The 19,775-nt window shown below is 49.1% G+C and overlaps 1 protein-coding gene across 8 annotated transcripts in view; it reads right to left on the bottom strand.

Annotated features, from left to right (window-relative positions):
- The window catches only part of DAB2IP (DAB2 interacting protein), a 499,976-nt gene that overhangs the window by 164,549 nt on the left and 315,652 nt on the right, over positions 1-19,775 (bottom strand). The gene's annotated exons all lie outside the window — the stretch shown is intronic.

Below are 19,775 nucleotides of genomic sequence, written 5' to 3'. Positions count from 1 at the left end.
TGTAACAATATTAAAAATAGATACTTGGCCCTAGAACTATTCATACAGCAGATTGCTGCCCCAATAGAAGACATTTTAGTTATTAACATTTGCTATATTGTACTCAGAAAATCACAGTGCAATTCACTCTTTCGGCCACTTGGGGCACTGTTTGTTTAAAGTCTATATTTATATAGGCTAGATTGTTAGGCACAGCACATGAGATGGCAGCTACCACACAAATGAAACATTGATGTACAATGAAATCCAGCTTCCATGTACGGAATGGTAGAGGCAGATATATCTTGCTACGGTTTGTGCTAAAATGCCTTCTTACAAGCACGGTGTACTTCCCGTGCTTAGGATATGATCGAATGTAATAGTTCAGCTCTGTTCCCCTGAATCTGCTGTGTTATAATGTCAGCCTTTTAGCTGGCTAAAAATATATACGTGCGTCTCAGTTCAGTGGCGATAATGTCTCCATAGCAACTAGATCACTTACTAGGTGATTGTCAGCAGCCATTTTACCACTGGCAGGAGCGTAGTTAGGAGTTTAACGATGTTATACCAGAAAGGGAACATGGCCGGTGCGTTTTCCGGTCCTATATATCGGCCTCTGGATGAGACGCAGATACCTGCGCCCCACAAGTGGTCGGAGGAAACCTATAGCACCCACATTAGTGCCCTTGGCAGTGTAACGGGGTCCCATACTCTCTTAGAAGCAGCCACAATCCGACCGTCTGTGAAGAATGAATTACAGGAAGCCGCCACGAGGTTCAGCTTGAAATGTGGTCACCAAAGATAAAACACAAACAAAAAAAAATAATATAAAAGAGGGAAAAAATATGGCAGGGAGATTGCATCCAGCCGGGCCGTCAGCTGCAGTCCTGCATTGTGTTCTCAGGAGAAATGAGCCGCGTCGCGGGGCAAAGAGCGGCCGCAAAATATCTCCATCCCATTAACGGTTATCTCTGCCGCCGTCTCGCAGCGCAAACTGCCCCAGAAAACCACGCTTCCCATATCGTAAGCGGGAGCCAATCCAGTAATGTGACAGGTTGATATGTTATTGCTGTATAAAGGGTCATACTAATGATAATGAGCCTCTATTAGGTCAGGCAGGAGTTTATTACACCAGTGGTTTCCTCTCCGTTATCTATATAGATTCAGTCCTCCAGCTTCATATCCTATATAATAAAATTGTAATGGTACTCCTCTCCTCTATGGGGGGATTCAAGAGCAAGTTAAGAGTTGCTCTGTTTGGACGCACAAAGCCGATGGTGCTGACATTACCGTTAAGCTCTCCCGTCATTTTGACGAGCTAGCGACTAATGCTTGGATATTCGTGGTCGCCCTATGGCGGGTGGTATCGGGTGACCCCTGCCAGCAATAAGACACAACACCAGGCTAAACGAAGCGGTACACAAACACTAGGCTGTAATAATGTAGTGTCCCAATAGCAGGGTTTTTATTGCTATGGTAACAGGTATTGTTCTTACATAGACCCTTTACAGTTGGACGTTACAATACAGTGACTCATTCATACCCCTAATAGCATCATATGAATGTAGCCAATCAGAGCAGCTTTCATACGCTCTAGCCAATAAGACAAAAGCTGATAAGGTACTGGCAGAGAGGCCGTAGACCAGCATCAAGTAGACTATGAAGATGAGGGCACATCTACATCCGTCAGTAATTAAATGCTCTGATCTTACAATGAACGCAACTTAACATAACCAGGTAGAAGCCGCATTTTGCACCCCACGTGTACATTCGTGATGAGCTTTAAATGAGGCCAAAAATTCCTAGAGGATAACATAATAACACCTATCCTCTGAGCATGCGCTCCAATCGGACAATATTATCAGTTACTGTGGGGTGTCCCAATGAGGTCACTGAGTGATCTCGTTTTAAATATTGCTTAGTGATTAACCCACGGTTTAAGTATCGGCCCACATTCTGGTTGGCTCGCAAAGTAGCGTGTATTTGCTGCTTTGCAAGCCTTGTGGCGCCGCCCGACCGAATGCCCGCCCCCTACTCCCATTTTTTTTCTCCGCAGTGCTGCAAATGGATGATTTGCATAAACACCCATTCGCAGCCTTGCGTGGGTGCCAGAAATCATTCGACGGTCGCTGACAATCGAATGCTTTCAGAAGCGCTCGCTAATCTAAGTCACTCCATGGTGATCTAGATTAGCGGCGCCCTGCTCCGTAAACAGGGTGAACAACTGACCTCCGGTGACCTCAGCTGCCCGCCCACGAAAGCCAGGTAGCTGCCCCCGTTCGCCTTGGGGGATGTCCAGCGTTTTCATGGGTACGCCCAGGAAACGCTGCCTCCTGTAGGCCCACCCTGCTGCGAGCGGCTCAGAGACTATGCGAATCTCCGAGGGCGCCCGCAGAGAAGACCTGCACATGCGCATTCACGCTTATTCGCAGATCTTCTATATCAGTCGCCGGTGCGAATGCGCAGCGGGGAAAAACGGTTCTAAATCAGGAGCATTGTGTAGTGTGTACGGGGCACAGCTGCTTTATCCACAGAGCACTGGTCGTACAACAGAGACAAGACTAACGGCTCTCTAGTGAACGGCGTCCTCGACCAGCATCAGGAGCAGGAACACCTTTATAGAAGGTATGTACAACAACACACACACACAGCAGTGGTGACAAAGCGAAGCATGTGTGATAAATCTGCCTCGCCTGGTCCCTGTACGCGGACATAGCGTCCCGCTTATTACGCCAGACATTGGCGGTTATTGCTTTCCCGCTTAATTGCTTTCAGCAGTATATGAGTGGAAGTCAGGCATTTGCTCTGCAGCTTACAGTAACGCAGCAGCCGGCTTTAATAGTGGGGAATGAAATCCCAATGGTGGCACCAGACAGACAAAGGAGATGAAAACATAACAGATTCCGGCTTTGGATAAGCTTCCAGCGGGATCAGACTGCGCAGCTCTGGAAGTAGAGGAATACGCGGCTAAATCAGATGATCAATTCAGAGCTCAGTCAGGTGGCCGGCGCTGTACACGGAGCCCTGGCGGGGACATGCGGCTGACCCCACCCTGCCGGATAGTATACAAAATACTTCACAGATCTACTAAGCTCTGGAGAGAAGTACCAGCCGACCAGCTCCTAAATGTCATTTTTCAAAAAAGGCCTGTAATGTGGCAATTAGGAGTAGAGTATCTGGTACATTATCTCTCTCCATTTTATCGCTTTTCAAGGCTTAGTACACCTGGCCCTGACATTGACTAGTAACCAGTGTCTACGTAGATATAGATATAAGAGGCTAGCCACGCCTCCCCTCTATGATGTGAAGTACCGCTGCTGACCACTAGCGGCCACTCAAAGGACCAAATTACTCCTTTGTGTTAAAAGATGTCATAACAGAAAATGAAAGCAATATTTGCAGGGACACTGATATGTTTCAACACTTGCTGGCTATGGAGAGAGGGAACTGTGAAGACAGAGATTGGTGGTAGGTGCAGATAGGGACTGGGATGGAGAGCTTGTGGGCTAAAAACTTTCACAGCTCAAAGTAAAAACTGTGACAGCTCAAAGTGAAAGTACACGTCAGAATCCGTCATTTTGGCAGCTTTTAAATAGTATAATACAATATTTACCATAACTCCGCCCACTTATTTAAACAGACGTGTTCACATTCCCTGTCAATGCCCATCGCCTTTAAGCAATGGCTGAAATGAGACTTATGAATAGGATGTATCAGACTTTCTAGTCATATCTGGATTCTAGGTATAAATCAGACGTGGAACTTGCAGTGATCCAGCATCATTACAGAGAAGATCCTGTGACATGAGTCAATAAATTTGATTTCCAATGTTTCCTTGGCCCCCGACTTAATCCGAAGGCGGGATCTCTATTCCTAGGGCCGCAGCGTATAAAGGTCGCACTTACCGGAACCCTGCAGCTTGCACAGCGGAGAATAAAAGGATATTGGGCATTTGTTAATCATTAATCCTGTTCAAATATAAAGAGCTGCAGATGATATCAGCAGGAGCAGCAGTCACACATCACACCCACGGGAAATCGGGAATTGCAGCAAATACAATACAACAGAGGCGACCTATATCAGTGGGTCCGGTAATTCCAGGTGCTCACATCCATCGCCCTCCATCACATTAGTAACCCTTAGCGTGCAGGTTCTCAAAGTCGGTCCTCAGAACCCCACACAGTGCATGTTTCATGCTTTTCAGGTCTCCTGAAAGAATCAAGTGAAATAATTATCTCCACCTGTGGATCTTTTAAAATGTGTCAGTGAGTAATGAGTGCACCTGTGCACCTGCCGGGTGACCTGGAAAACTTGAACTGTGTGGGGTTCCGAGGACCGAGTTTGAGAACCCCTGCCTTCGCGCTTTGGATAGTGTTAGTTGCAGTTGTTGTGCATTACCCGTTTATTCAACGATCAGGGAAATAAGCGGAGGATACAAATATTAAATACGGCTGTAAATGTGGTCGCTGATGAAAAGGAGACTCTACCGGGGGAGCCGCAGGGGGAAATAGCTGGTCGCAGGTGCAGCAACCATTAAGGGCTGAACACGGAAGAGCGCACCCGGCGATTTATCGCCAACAGCACATACAAATCACTGATCACTGGCAATATGGTCGCTCAGCCAGGGCCGGTGCAAGCCCCCCGCCCGCCCCAGGCAAAAAAAACCCGCGCCGCCCGGGGGGGGGGGGGGGGGGGCGGGGGATTGGTGGTTGACACTAATAAAAGCGGGGGGGGGTGCGGGCGATACTGCGGCAGACGCCCGCACCCCCCGGAGAGCTGTACCTGCTGCAGCTTCCGGGTGCTACGAGTCCAAATCGTCCCCTCCTTTCTCACTGAATCCCCCTAGCAGGGAGCCGGCGGCTCGCGCGGGGGGCAGCGTCTCCATCCTCGCTGAAATCCCCCCAGCAGGGAGCAGCGTTGATTCACGCCGGGCGGGATGAGCTGCTTTCTGGTACCTCTCTATAGTACCTTGGCAGCTCAGTACCGCCCTCCAGTGGCCGGCGCACTAGGCAAATGACTAGTCCTGCCTAGTGGTGGCCCTGCGCTCAGCGACCATATTGCCAGCGATTTGTGCTAAAACTGCACTGTGTGTACACAGCTTTAGAGCAGATGCAATTCAACAGGTGATTTTTCACTTAAAAATGAACACATCTATTTGTCAACTGCAGCGATTATCGCGTTTTCCAATTGAAAAAAAGGTGGGCGCAATCATTTTTTAAGCTCAAACCCAAGTAGACAAGAATGCGGAGAACAGCCTGTACCCCAGAAAAACTATAAATCTTCAGATTTTGGTTACAGAACAGATCTCTATTATTGTCCAGAGGAAAATGGTTCAAATTAGTGCCTTTACAATAGCAGCCGCTTAAAAAAATATTTAAAAAAAATCCCTATAACTTTTACCTGAAATGTTGAAAAAAAAAAAAACACCTGCCCCATCCATAAAGCTCCCCCATATCCTGTAGCACCATAACCAGCGCTGGCTTAGCCTATATCACATGAACCATAAACTATTTAATTTGGTCTTGGCCAACAAACGCTGTCCCCCCTGTAACACCCAGTTTTGGAACTGCTGTCATTGCTATTTCTTTGTGTACATTTATTCTGCAGCGCTGTACACAGAATATCTCAGCAATTTGCATCAGTCCAGTGATCACACTAACTGCTGTCACTCTGACAGGTGTCAGACCAGTGCAGGACAGCATGTGGTGACACAGCACAGTGTGGGGTGTTGCTGTGATCAGGCTGACAGGTGTCAGACCAGTGCAGGACAGCATGTGGTGACACAGCACAGTGTGAGGTAAGCAGGGGACAACATGTGGTGACACAGCACAGTGTGGGGTATTGCTGTGATCAGGCTGACAAGTGAGCAGGGGACAGCATGTGGTGACACAGCACAGTGTGAGGTGTTGCTGTGATCAGGCTGACAGGTGAGCAGGGGACAACATGTGGTGACACAGCACAGTGTGAGGTAAGCAGGGGACAACATGTGGTGACACAGCACAGTGTGGGGGGGTTGCTGTGATCAGGCTGACAGGTGAGCAGGGGACAACATGTGGTGACACAGAACAGTGTGAGGTGTTGCTGTGATCAGGCGTACAGGTGAGCAGGACACAACATGTGGTGACACAGCACAGTGTGAGGTTTTGCTGTGATCAGGCGTACAGGTGAGCAGGGGACAGCATATGGTGACACAGCACAGTGTGGGGTGTTGCTGTGATCAGGCTGACAGGTGAGCAGGGGACAGCATATGTATGGTGACACAGCACAGTGTGAGGTGTTGCTGTGATCAGGCATACAGGTGAGCAGGGGACAGCATATGTATGGTGACAGCACAGTGTGGGATGTTGCTGTGATCAGGCGTACAGGTGAGCAGGACACAACATGTGGTGACACAGCACAGTGTGAGGTGTTGCTGTGATCAGGCGTACAGGTGAGCAGGACACAACATGTGGTGACACAGCACAGTGTGGGGTGTTGCTGTGCTCACTCTGACAGGTGAATGCCGGTACATTGTGTTACGATGCTGCTGCAGTGTTTTTAGTTCTATAGACACCATGCAGTTGGGCATTAGTGGAAGTTATCTATTTCCCTGTTCGCGGTGAACCCCCTTCACATTGTATTTCCATGAGTTAAGTGTATGTGGAGGAGTGGTAATGTGTGATTATCCTTTTGGGAGGGCACACCGGGGGATTATCAATATCTTAATGTTCCGTTATATTAAAGTACGGCCAGAAGACAATTCAAAGTGCGGTGAAGGAGCCGGCTCCACTTCTCCCGCTAAGGGGCTGATTAAAATGCTAAATAGATCATGTTTAATCAAGGGGATGCAGGCATTTATCCTGATTACCGCACAGCAGGTGGTGTGTATGTATGAACAAGAGACAGACGCTCCTACTGGAAGACGGGCTGGGTCTGATCCCCCCACCTTGCAGCCGTGGCAGATCACTGACAGCCTAGAACAGATCCCCCTTACTGTGTCCAATGGATGCCCTATACTCAACCTCCCATCGCAGCCCCAATTCTGCCCCCTTGTGGTCAACTTGGGGTTTACAATTAGCAAGTGAGGGGAAGATCTTACATTGACCTTTATGGAAATTGCCATTTCACAGGTGATTTTACATGATATAATATGATAAATTCCCAGCATGCCATGCACCACAGGTAGGTGACTGTGTCCAGGTGTTGTAGGAGGATATTCCCAGCATGCCATGCACCACAGGTAGGTGACGGTGTCCAGGTGTTGTAGAAGGATATTCCCAGCATGCCATGCACCACAGGTAGGTGACAGTGTCCAAGTGCAGTAGAATGATATTCCCAGCATGCCATGCACCACAGCTAGGTGACGGTGTCCAGGTGCTGTAGGAGGATATTCCCAGCATGCCATGCACCACAGGTAGGTGACGGTGTCCAAGTGCAGAAGGATATTCCCAGCATGCTATGCACCACAGGTAGGTGATGGTGTCCAGGTGCAATAGAAGGATATTCCCAGCATGCCATGCACCACAGGTAGGTGACAGTGTCCAGGTGCTGTAGAAGGATATTCCCAGCATGCCATGCACCACAGGTAGGTGACAGTGTCCGGGTGCTGTAGAATGATATTCCCACCATGCCATGCACCACAGGTAGGTGACAGTGTCCAGGTGCTGTAGAAGGATATTCCCAGCATGCCATGCACCACAGGTAGGTGACGGTGTCCAGGTGCTGTAGAAGGATATTCCCAGCATGCCATGCACCACAGGTAGGTGACGGTGTCCAGGTGCTGTAGAATGATATTCCCAGCATGCCATGCACCACAGGTAGGTGACAGTGTCCAGGTGCTGTAGAAGGATATTCCCAGCATGCCATGCACCACATGTAGGTGACAGTGTCCAGGTGCTGTAGAATGATATTCCCACCATGCCATGCACCACAGGTAGGTGACGGTGTCCAGGTGCTGTAGAAGGATATTCCCAGCATGCCATGCACCACAGGTAGGTGACGGTGTCCAGGTGCTGTAGAAGGATATTCCCAGCATGCCATGCACCACAGGTAGGTGACGGTGTCCAGGTGCTGTAGAATGATATTCCCAGCATGCCATGCACCACAGGTAGGTGACAGTGTCCAGGTGCTGTAGAAGGATATTCCCAGCATGCCATGCACCACATGTAGGTGACAGTGTCCAGGTGCTGTAGAATGATATTCCCACCATGCCATGCACCACAGGTAGGTGACGGTGTCCAGGTGCTGTAGAAGGATATTCCCAGCATGCCATGCACCACAGGTAGGTGACGGTGTCCAGGTGCTGTAGAAGGATATTCCCAGCATGCCATGCACCACAGGTAGGTGACGGTGTCCAGGTGCTGTAGAAGGATATTCCCAGCATGCCATGCACCACAGGTAGGTGACAGTGTCCAGGTGCTGTAGAAGGATATTCCCAGCATGCCATGCACCACAGGTAGGTGACGGTGTCCAGGTGCTGTAGGAGGATATTCCCAGCATGCCATGCACCATAGGTAGGTGACGGTGTCCAGGTGCTGTAGAAGGATATTCCCAGCATGCCATGCACCACAGGTAGGTGACGGTGTCCAAGTGCAGAATGATATTCCCAGCATGCCATGCACCACAGGTAGGTGACAGTGTCCAGGTGCTGTAGAAGGATATTCCCAGCATGCCATGCACCACAGGTAGGTGACGGTGTCCAGGTGCTGTAGGAGGATATTCCCAGCATGCCATGCACCACAGGTAGGTGACGGTGTCCAGGTGCTGTAGAAGGATATTCCCAGCATGCCATGCACCACAGGTAGGTGACGGTGTCCAAGTGCAGAATGATATTCCCAGCATGCCATGCACCACAGGTAGGTGACAGTGTCCAGGTACAGTAGAATGTTATTCCCAGCATGCCATGCACCACAGGTAGGGGACGGTGTCCAGGTGCTGTAGGAGGATATTCCCAGCATGCCATGCACCACAGGTAGGTGACGGTGTCCAGGTGCTGTAGAAGGATATTCCCAGCATGCCATGCACCACAGGTAGGTGACGGTGTCCAGGTGCTGTAGAATGATATTCCCAGCATGCCATGCACCACAGGTAGGTGACGGTGTCCAAGTGCAGTAGAATGATATTCCCAGCATGCCATGCACCACAGGTAGGTGACGGTGTCCAGGTGCTGTAGAATGATATTCCCAGCATGCCATGCACCACAGGTAGGTGACAGTGTCCAAGTGCAGTAGAATGATATTCCCAGCATGCCATGCACCACAGGTAGGTGACGGTGTCCAAGTGCAGTAGAATGATATTCCCAGCATGCCATGCACCACAGGTAGGTGACGGTGTCCAGGTGCTGTAGAAGGATATTCCCAGCATGCCATGCACCACAGGTAGGTGACAGTGTCCAAGTGCAGTAGAATGATATTCCCAGCATGCCATGCACCACAGGTAGGTGACGGTGTCCAAGTGCAGTAGAATGATATTCCCAGCATGCCATGCACCACAGGTAGGTGACGGTGTCCAGGTGCTGTAGAAGGATATTCCCAGCATGCCATGCACCACAGGTAGGTGGCAGTGTCCAGGTGCTGTAGAAGGATATTCCCAGCATGCCATGCACCACAGGTAGGTGGCAGTGTCCAGGTGCTGTAGAAGGATATTCCCAGCATGCCATGTAGGTGAAAGTCTGATACTTATGTAGTATCTGGGCGCCCGATTTTAAGATCAGGTCGGAAAATCGCATCGAAATTGCATGCGAGATCGCATGCAATCCGATGCAATTTTTCATAGGATTCAATGTTAACAAGGTCCTGTTCATTTCCCCACTATCCAAGTGGGCATAGAGTTGATTTTATATAGCGTGGCGAGCGCAGCGAGCCCCGCAAGGGGCCGCGGATTACTTAAAATGTTTTCCGCATCCGCTCGCCACGCTTCGGGCTCGGTGGCTCGCTGCGCTCGCCACGCTATATAAAATCAACTCTATGCCCACTTGGATAGTGGGGAAATGAACAGGACCTTGTTAACATTGAATCCCATGAAAAATCGCATCGGATTGCATGCGATCTCGCATGCAATTTTGATGCAATTCGATGTGATTTTGCCGAAAATCGCGTCGAATTGCATCTGATTGTATGCCTTAAGGTAAGGCATACAATCACAAAATCGGGCGCCCAGATACTACAGTACATAAGTACCGAAAGTCTTTATATTGGTAAATTCTACTTAAAAGCTGATGCGGTTGCTAGGGGCAACATTTCCACCCTGATACTAATGAGGGGGGTATTAGTGTGACCATACTGGGAATAATGGGGGCTCACATCCCTTGTACTAGGTGACCTATGTCTCCCCATTATCAGCACCGAGCATACACTGCTGTAACATTTGGCTTCATAGGGCTCATGGGGGCCCCATTCCTATAACTATGCAGAGCCTGTATCCCAGCACCTCCCAGCGGCGGCATTACACGTGCAGCTATCTCTGATGTATAAATGATGAGCTCTGGACGTCATCAATAAATAATATTCACATCAGGCTGGAAGGAAAGGTCAATATCGCATATGAAGATGCACGAGGAGGATGAAATGAGCACGCTGCTGTGTAACCAGCGCATCAATGTCACAGAGACTGTATACAAGACCCCGCGCCGCTGCGCGACGGAGAGTGATCATATAGTACCTGTATACCAGACCTCAGGCCGCTGCGCGACGGAGAGTGATCATACATGTACCTGTATACAAGACCCCGCGCCGCAGCGTGACGGAGAGTGATCATACATGTACCTGTATACAAGACCCCGCGCCGCTGCGTGACAGAGAGTGATCATACAGTACCAGTATACAAGACCCCGCGCCGCTGCGTGATGGAGAGTGATCATACATGTACCTGTATACAAGATCCCGCACCGCTGCGTGACGGAGAGTGATCATATATGTACCTGTATACAAGACCCCGCACCACTGCGTGATGGAGAGTGATCATACATGTACCTGTATACAAGACCCCGCGCCGCTGCGTGACAGAGAGTGATCATACAGTACCTGTATACAAGACCCCGCGCCGCTGCGTGATGGAGAGTGATCATACATGTACCTGTATACAAGATCCCGCACCGCTGCGTGACGGAGAGTGATCATATATGTACCTGTATACAAGACCCCGCACCACTGCGTGATGGAGAGTGATCATACATGTACCTGTATACAAGACCCCATGCCGCTGCCTGACGGAGAGGGATCATACATGTACCTGTATAGAAGACCCCAGGCCGCTGCGTGACAGAGAGTGATCATACATGTACCTGTATACAAAACCCTGCGTCACTGCGTGATGGAGAGTGATCATATATGTACCTGTATGCAAGACCCCGTGCCGCTGCGTGACGGAGAGTGATCATACATGTACCTGTATACAAGACCCCGCACCGCTGCCTGACGGAGAGGGATCATACATGTACCTGTATACAAGACCCCGCACCGCTGCCGGACGGAGAGTGATCATACATGTACCTGTATACAAGACCCCACGCCGCTGCCTGACGGAGAGGGATCATACATGTACCTGTATACAAGACCCCGTGCCGCTGCCTGACGGAGAGGGATCATACATGTACCTGTATACAAGACCCCACACGGCTGCGTGACGGAGAGTGATCATACATGTACCTGTATACAAGACCCCACACGGCTGCGTGACGGAGAGTGATCATACATGTACCTGTATACCAAACCCTGCGCCGCTGCGTGATGGAGAGTGATCATATATGTACCTGTATGCAAGACCCCGCGCCGCTGCGTGATGGAGAGTGATCATACATGTACCTGTATACAAGACCTCACACCGCTGCCTGACAGAGACTGATCATACATGTACCTGTATACAAGACCCCGTGCCGCTGCGTAACGGAAAGTGATCATACATGTACCTGTATACAAGACCTCACACCGCTGCCTGACAGAGACTGATCATACATGTACCTATATACAAGACCCCGCACCGCTGCCTGACAGAGAGTGATCATACATGTAGCTGTATACAAGACCCCGCACCGCTGCCTGACAGAGAGTGATCATACATGTAGCTGTATACAAGACCCCGCGCCGCTGCAGAGAGAGTGATCATATACAGTACATATCTGTATACACCAATCCCTAAACTCCTACTTCCCTCATCTCCCTTTTCTCATGTATCTGTCAGGGGGCAGATGGACAGAGCAATGTCCTGCATGCCTCCAGACAGGTCAGCAATGCAATAATCTGCAGAATGTATCACTACTTATCTGCCAGGGGTAGATGGGACAGGCCAGGCAATGTTCTGCAGACCACTAGAGACCATCCAATCTGACAATATTGTGGAAATATACCAAACACAAGGGGATAACTCCAGGATCTGTCCACGGTGGATGTTGTATTAGTACAGTAGGGGTTCTAGATACAGAACGGAAGTTATATATTGATCTCAGTGTTACAGTCACAGGGGACAATTTTCGGATGTTAAATTTCCCACAGTGAAGTTAATTTCTATGTGGGCCGAGGACTATTTAGTAGACCGTGTCGGCACATCAGCCCCCTCTAGTGTATCACCTGCCCCCATGAGTACAGCAACTATGGTGCTATAGGGTATAACCAGGGGTTAAAGTGAGGGGGAACGGGGTGGAACTGAGTTCCACCACCTCTAATGGTGAGGTGGAACATTTTAACCTCCCCATTGGCCCTGCTCAGTAATTCTCACAGAAAAGCATTCTAGTTTGCAGGGGGATGCCCAAAACCCTACTCTGCCTAGTGGGGGGAGGGGAGGGGGTGTAATTAGGTGGCATAGAGAAATGAGTTCCCCCACCTCTGCATTACCACTTTATGCCCTGGGTATAACCCTTTTTTAAAGACTGTGCCAATGATGTTTTTTTGGTAGGCAGGTCTGTAGGGTAACTGCAGTAATGTTTCCCTAATATACACTAACAACCCGTCAAACAAGTTTTATGTTAAGATCTATTAATATCCCGTTAAATCCACAAAGCGGATAATTTGTATCCATCTGTACAAACACTTCCACCTCCGTAGCCAGGTGCCATTATGAGCGATGTGACGGCCAGGAGAGGTCACGGTAAACAGAGACTGATACACGCCAAATGATAATACGGATTTAATTACACTTGTTTAAACATGGGGCGTTTGTTTGTTTTTTTAAAAATTCCCTTTGCAAAAGCAAAAAAAAAAAAAGTAATTAAACTTAATCACCCCAAAACAAACACTGAGAACAATTAGCTCCTTCGCAGGGTGGAAGGTTACGCCTCTTATATGCTGCAGATAATTATTTCTGCTCAGCCTCAGGCGCAGAATCCGAAGCTAGAGAGTAACGGCATCCTCTGACTCAACTGCGAGACAGCGGCTCATCCTCAGCCGCACAATGTCTCATCCCACGGTCGCTGAACTGGGACATGAAACTACCTGAATAATTCTTTTTGCTGAGTATTCACAACAGAAGAAGAGCAGAAGGTGCCACAGTTAAGTTGCAATGACATTCATAAAAATAAGGTAGATTAAGTACATTCATAGAGGAGAAGGTCCTAACAGAACTCTTAAAACTTAAAGTTGCTAAAATGATGGGGCCAGATGGGATATATCCAAGGATATTAAAAGAGCTAAAAGATGTGCTGGTAGCACCACTAAGAGAATTATTCAACCAGTCACTAGATACAGATGCGATTCCAGAGGACTGGAAAAGAGTGAATGCGATACCACTACACGAAAGTGGAAGCAAGGAAGTAATTACAGGCTAATTGCTATTACTATAAGCAAAATAGCGAAAATGAACGTAAATCGAACACAATTTAGAATCTATCCAGATGCGTGGTTCCGCAGCATCGAAATCGAATAGAAAAATAGACTTTGCAGGCAAGACTATATAGTACAATTTGCAAAATCACTAATTAGCAATCCATGCTAAATTAAGCTCTTTATTTTATTATCATTTTAAAGTTTTAAAGTCCCAGTGAACTAGCCATAGTTATATTACAATCTGTAATCAATGCGCTGCTATGGATTTTATAGAGTAAAGCGAGAGAACTCCCATGTACGAGATCTGCACAGACATTTACGACCTATAAAGCTGTGGCAATTAGTGGCCACAATTTTATCTGAGTGTAGGAGGTATTTAATTAAAGTACATAGGTAGTAAAGGACGATTAAAGCATACACTGGATGGTCAATTTTGTAAGCTGTCCTACTGCAAATCATTGTTTCCTATGCCAGTTGTCTCTGGAGAAGAGACAAGTATGTGCACCAGTCACACAAGCACAGGGGCACAGCACCCATCGTACCATTTGACAGCAAAGGATGGTGAAAGAGGCAGGGGATGCCACTGTGTTGGCACAACTCAGAGGGACTTTCCAAGGCCTCTCTGCTCACTACTGTATGTCATGTGACTGTGGTTGCCATTAAGTTTGCACATGACTCAAATGTGTTCAAATATGCTCTGTAAAAGCACTGCAGAATATGTGTGCTACATAAATAACATGTAATAAAGAATAAAGGTACTCTTTACCTAGCACAGCGCCCATCGCGGGCATTGAATGCAGGGCCGGTGCAAGGCATCTAGGTGCCCTAGGCAAACCTACAGGATACCGCCCCCCCCCCCCCCCCCAAAAAAAACACATTACCCTAGACTCAAATCCTGATAACACAGTCAGAATGAACAAAACCACCTTGTAAATGACTGCCACCATACATGATGCAGACTGTCTGCATCATGCAGACACACACCGCACCCGGCCACCCCCATGAGCAAATGCAGGTTCTTTTAAAATTTGACTTCCACTGACTGTTTAACACACAGAGCCCGCCCGTGTACCAGCTAGCCGCTGCGCTGACAGACAGACAGTTCTGAATCCCCAGTTATCAGGCCTGCCTGCTACAGCGGGAAACTTTGTCGCCCCTGTCAGTCAGTCAACTGCCTGTCAGCGTTACTTAATCCCCTGCCCGCCTCCCCACCCTGGACGGTCTGGACCGGACACCGACACACACGAGCGGGCGGCAGAGCAATGTACTGACTCCGGCGGGTGGAGGAGCGCCCGCCCGCCCAGCTACTTATACCCCTTTTACACCGCCGAAAAATCCGGGTCAGCGGCGGGTCAGACCCGGATCCGCGGCGGTGTAAATGGGGGGTATCCGTTTCCATTTACACGGGTCCTCTACCCAGGTCCTGACCTGGGTAGAACACGGATAGGACCCGTGTAAATGTCGGTGTAAATGGTCCCGCTGCGGGTGCAGGCACCCGCAGCGGGTCCACAGCGTGCAGCGCTGGGGAAGATGTTCCCAGCTGCTGCGGGAGGAGGGGGGTCCCTGCGGCTGCTGAGGAGAGGGGGGTACCTGTCAGCCTGCTGTGCTGGGGGTACGGGGGTGCTAGGGGTGCTGGGGGTACCTGTCCTGCCTGCGGTCGGATCTCAGCGGAGAAGATGATGTGCACCGCTGCTGTATCACCACCCCCCCCCCCCCCCCCCCGCATCCGGCAGCCGGTCCCTGCGGCGTATGGAGCGTCAGTATCGGCGGTCCCTCCAGCGCATAGGAACTAGTACTAGTTCCCATGCGCCAGAGGGACCCCCGCCACTGACACTCCATACGCCGCACGCCGCAGGGACCGTCTGCCGGGGAGGGGGGGGGGGGTGGTACAGCAACGGCGCACATCATCTTCTCCGCTGAGATCCGACCGCAGACAGGACAGGTACCTTCAGCACCCCTTGCACCCCCCAGCACCCCGGTACCCCCAGGTACACCAAGCACAGCAGGCAGGACAGGTACCCTCCGGCACCCCCAGCACCTTAAAAAAAAAAAAAAAAAAAAAAAACACTTAACCTGGGTCAGCCCTGATATATATATATATTATATTTCTATATATTATATATTTCTATATATATATATATATATATATATATATATATATATATATATATATTTCTATATATATATATATATATATATATATATATATTTTCTATAAATATATATATAAAATATTATTTAAGGCAGGGCTGACCCAGGTTCAGTGTAAATGGTGCAGACCCAGGTCCGACCCAGGTCAAAGTGCTGTGTAAATGGGGTATAAAGCAGGGTCAGACCCTGGATACTCCAGCATTCAAAGACCAGGGTCCGACCAGGGTTTTTGGTGTAAAAGGGGTATAAGTGAAACACATTCACTAAGTAGCTGGGCGGGCGGCGGCGGCTCCTCCACCCGCCAAAGTCAGTACATTGCTCTGCCGCCCGCATCATCATGTGTGTCGATGTCCGGTCCAGACCATCCAGGGTGGGGAGGCGGGCAGGGGATCAACGCTGACAGGCAGCTGACTGACTGACAGGGGCTACGAAGTTTCCCGCTGTAGCAGGCAGGCCAGGATAACTGGGGATTCGGAACTGTCTGTCTGTCAGCGCAGCAGCTGGCTAGTATGCGGGCGGGCTCTGGCGGGGGGACGGTCCGGGGACGGTGGGGGTCCAAATAAGTAGAGTTACTCACAAATAGCTGCTTGCTTGTTGTCTCTGCAGGCCTGGCAGCTTCTCCGGGCTCTCCTCTGCGGTAGCGTCAACAGCATAGCTTCCTGCTGGCTGCTGCTTCTCCCCGGCTGCAGCTCACTACCGCCCCCCAGTGGCCGATGCCCTAGGCAAATGCCTAAACTTGCCTAGTGGTGGCGCCGGCCCTGATTGAATGCACTTAAAAATTGGGTGCGACGCGACCGACGCGATGCCCGCGATTTCCCATAGGGACCAATGTTAAATTTCTCAATTGACCCGATTTTTCTGTTCAATGCCTCAATTGACACGATTTTTTCATAGGAATCAATGTTAAATGGCCCACAGAGGCCAAATAGCCACCCTGAAGTGTGAAATGGCCCCCACAATTGTTAACGCCACCCCACGATCAACGTGAACCCGAAGCATGGCGAGCGCAGCGAGCCCGCGAGGGGCGGCGGTACGCGTCCTACGACCTTTTCATACCCCCACTATCCACGTCGGCGTGGAGTTGAGAATAGAATAGTGTGGCGAGCGCAGCGAGCCACCGAGCCCGAAGCGTGGCGAGCGCAGCAAGCCCCGCGAGGGGACGCAGATACCTGTGAAGCCCGCGAAGGGACGCGTTTACCTGTGAAGATATCCGCGTCCCCTCGCGGGGCTCGGTGGCTCGCCACACTATTCTATTCTCAACTCCACGCCGACGTGGATAGTGGGGGTATGAAAAGGTCGTAGGACGCGTACCGCCGCCCCTCGCGGGCTCACTGCGCTCGCCACGCTTCGGGTTGACGTTGATCGTGGGGTAGCGTTAACAATTGTGGGGGCCATTTCACACTTCAGGGTGCGTATTTGGCCTCTGTGGGCCATTTAACATTGTTTCCTATGGAAAAATCGGGTCAATTGAGGCATTGAACAGTAAAATCGGGTCAATTGAGAAATTTAACATTGATCCCTATGGGAAATCGCGGGCATTGCGTCGGTCGCGTCGCACCCGATTTTTAGTGCATTCAATGCCCGCAATTTTTTTACCTGCGATGCCCACAATCAAAATCGTGGGCGCCGTGCTAGGTAAAGAGTACCAGAATAAATACACACACATAGATAATTCCTTTGCATTGTGGTCCTACTGATAAACAGTCCCCTATGCCTCTCATTTGCTGCCACCCTGAGGCAAGGGCCTCATCCACCCTGAGCACATACACAGGTATCAAACAGACGGGCGCCGCGTCACTCAGAGAATTCAAGGTTAAAAGACGCCTACGACTAACAATCGTCTCTTCCTCGCAGAACTTTGATTGAACTGAAGAGCCAATTATTAATTTGCTGCTCAGATGAAATTATTCTAATATTCAAGGACAAAGCACTTTATTGTAGTCATAACTGCAAATGAGAAGTGTTCCGGGCTGTCATTAAAGCGGCCGATATTGTTCCCTGTGCGCTCAGATTCCCATCTCAATACATAATCAGCCAAAGCGAGAAAATGACCAGTTACAAAGGAACCGCTGCGTGCCTCTTTATGTGACGCAGAGCACTCGCACTCTGTAAAGAAAATACATTTTATCACGTTACGCTCATCTCGGAATGATGAACGGATGAATGGATATAGGAATTATCCAGTAACAGGTCCATCCAGGCCTCTGTCAATTAGTATCAGTGCTGGGGCTATTTTATATACCGACCTTTAGAGGTATTTACATATAAGTAACGTCTGGCTGTTCTAGATTCAGCGTGTCTGGATTTTCAACGATTCGAACAGGAAGGAATAAGACGAAATCAAAGATGACTCAGATATGTGTAATTTTTTTTTACTTTTTTCCGGCAAGATGCCCAAGATGCTCAATTGCACTGCTGCCGGAATCAGCAGGCAAAATTCTCAATCGTACTGCTGATAGAACCAGTAGGGATAATGCTCAATTGTATTTCTGCCGGAATCGGTAGGCAAGGTGCTCATATTTATTGGTGCCGGTAAAATTTGGCAAGATACCCCTTTTTTATTGCTACCAGAACTGGTAGACACCTGTTCAATTGTTGTGGGGGGTTCGGATTCTGGTCTCATAATATAGGTATAGAGAGAGGGGGATACGGTCATTGGGCCTACAGTATGTTGGTCGACAAGCATTGAGTCGACATGGGGACAGGTCGACATGGTTCTAGGTTGACATGCGTCAATGTCGACAGGTCATTAGGTCGACACCAGCATTAGGTCAACAGTCAAAAGGTCGACATGGGGTTTTTCATATTTTTTTTTTTGCCGACATGTGCCGACAGGCGGTATTTCATGCCCTACCATACAATAGGGCGTGGTGGGAGAAAAAATAGTGTGCCGAGCGCATTGAGTCACCGTGCCCAAAGCATCTCAAGCGAAACTGTCCATGTCGACATTCAGGTAAAAAAAATATGAAAAACCCCATGTCGACCTATACACTGTCAACCTAATGCTTGTGTCATTCTATTGACCTGTCGCCCTAAAACCCATGTCAACCTTGTCCCATGTCGACCAACATGCTGTAGACCAAACGATCCATACCCGAGAGAGAACTCAGACATTTCAGCAGTTCACTCCACCCGTCCATTGCACCATCTGAGTTGTTTAAGCGCACGTCATGTATTTGAACTCCAATAATATAAAAGTTCTTCTGTTTATTAATTTTACAGATAATGGCTTCATACTGCAGTCATTCAGGCTGTGTTGCCCTGGGATGGAAATACAAATCTGCTTTCTTACAGTAAACTGCAAATCATCATCCACCCAGCACTATCTAGGAAGCAGCTTCTGCCCTCAAGGAAACATTCAGCAAAAAATAAACCACCACCAAACTTTGCAGCGGTAACGTCTTAGATCTGCGTTGACAGTCCCAATCGCCGTACGTAGAGGGCCTCAACTTTCTCATCATTTTATTTAGCTATTGATATATTTGAGCAGCATTAACCCACTTAGTAACGTGTCCCATCACTGCAGAGGTAACGGTGGGTTTGTCCCCCGAGAGGAGCCGTCGCCACCAGGATCTGTGTTTGTACAGCTGGGAAACGTCCACTTCACACATTAACACCCGTGCAACAGAAAGAACCTTCCCAAATATAAACTCCCATTTCCCAATCACTTTCCCCTGCTTGACGAGTGGCGGCCTGCACGCAAGGCTTGGAGGTTTTCATTCCCCAGATAAGTAGCTGCTTTGATTATAGTAATTGCATAAAGAAACTTAAAATTTAAATCAGAAGAGCAATTTCAGGAAATATAGGTCACATATGGTGGGTGCTCACCCTCAGCTTGCGCGACTGATTCCTCCTGGAAGGAGACCAGACACACTTGTACTTGTACCTGTAATGCCGCGATGCCTCTCACAC

Source organism: Crinia signifera, chromosome 9 (assembly GCF_055691185.1).
Source record: "Crinia signifera chromosome 9, ASM5569118v1, whole genome shotgun sequence".
Taxonomy (NCBI): domain Eukaryota; kingdom Metazoa; phylum Chordata; class Amphibia; order Anura; family Myobatrachidae; genus Crinia; species Crinia signifera.
This window is presented reverse-complemented; position numbering and strand designations above follow the sequence as displayed.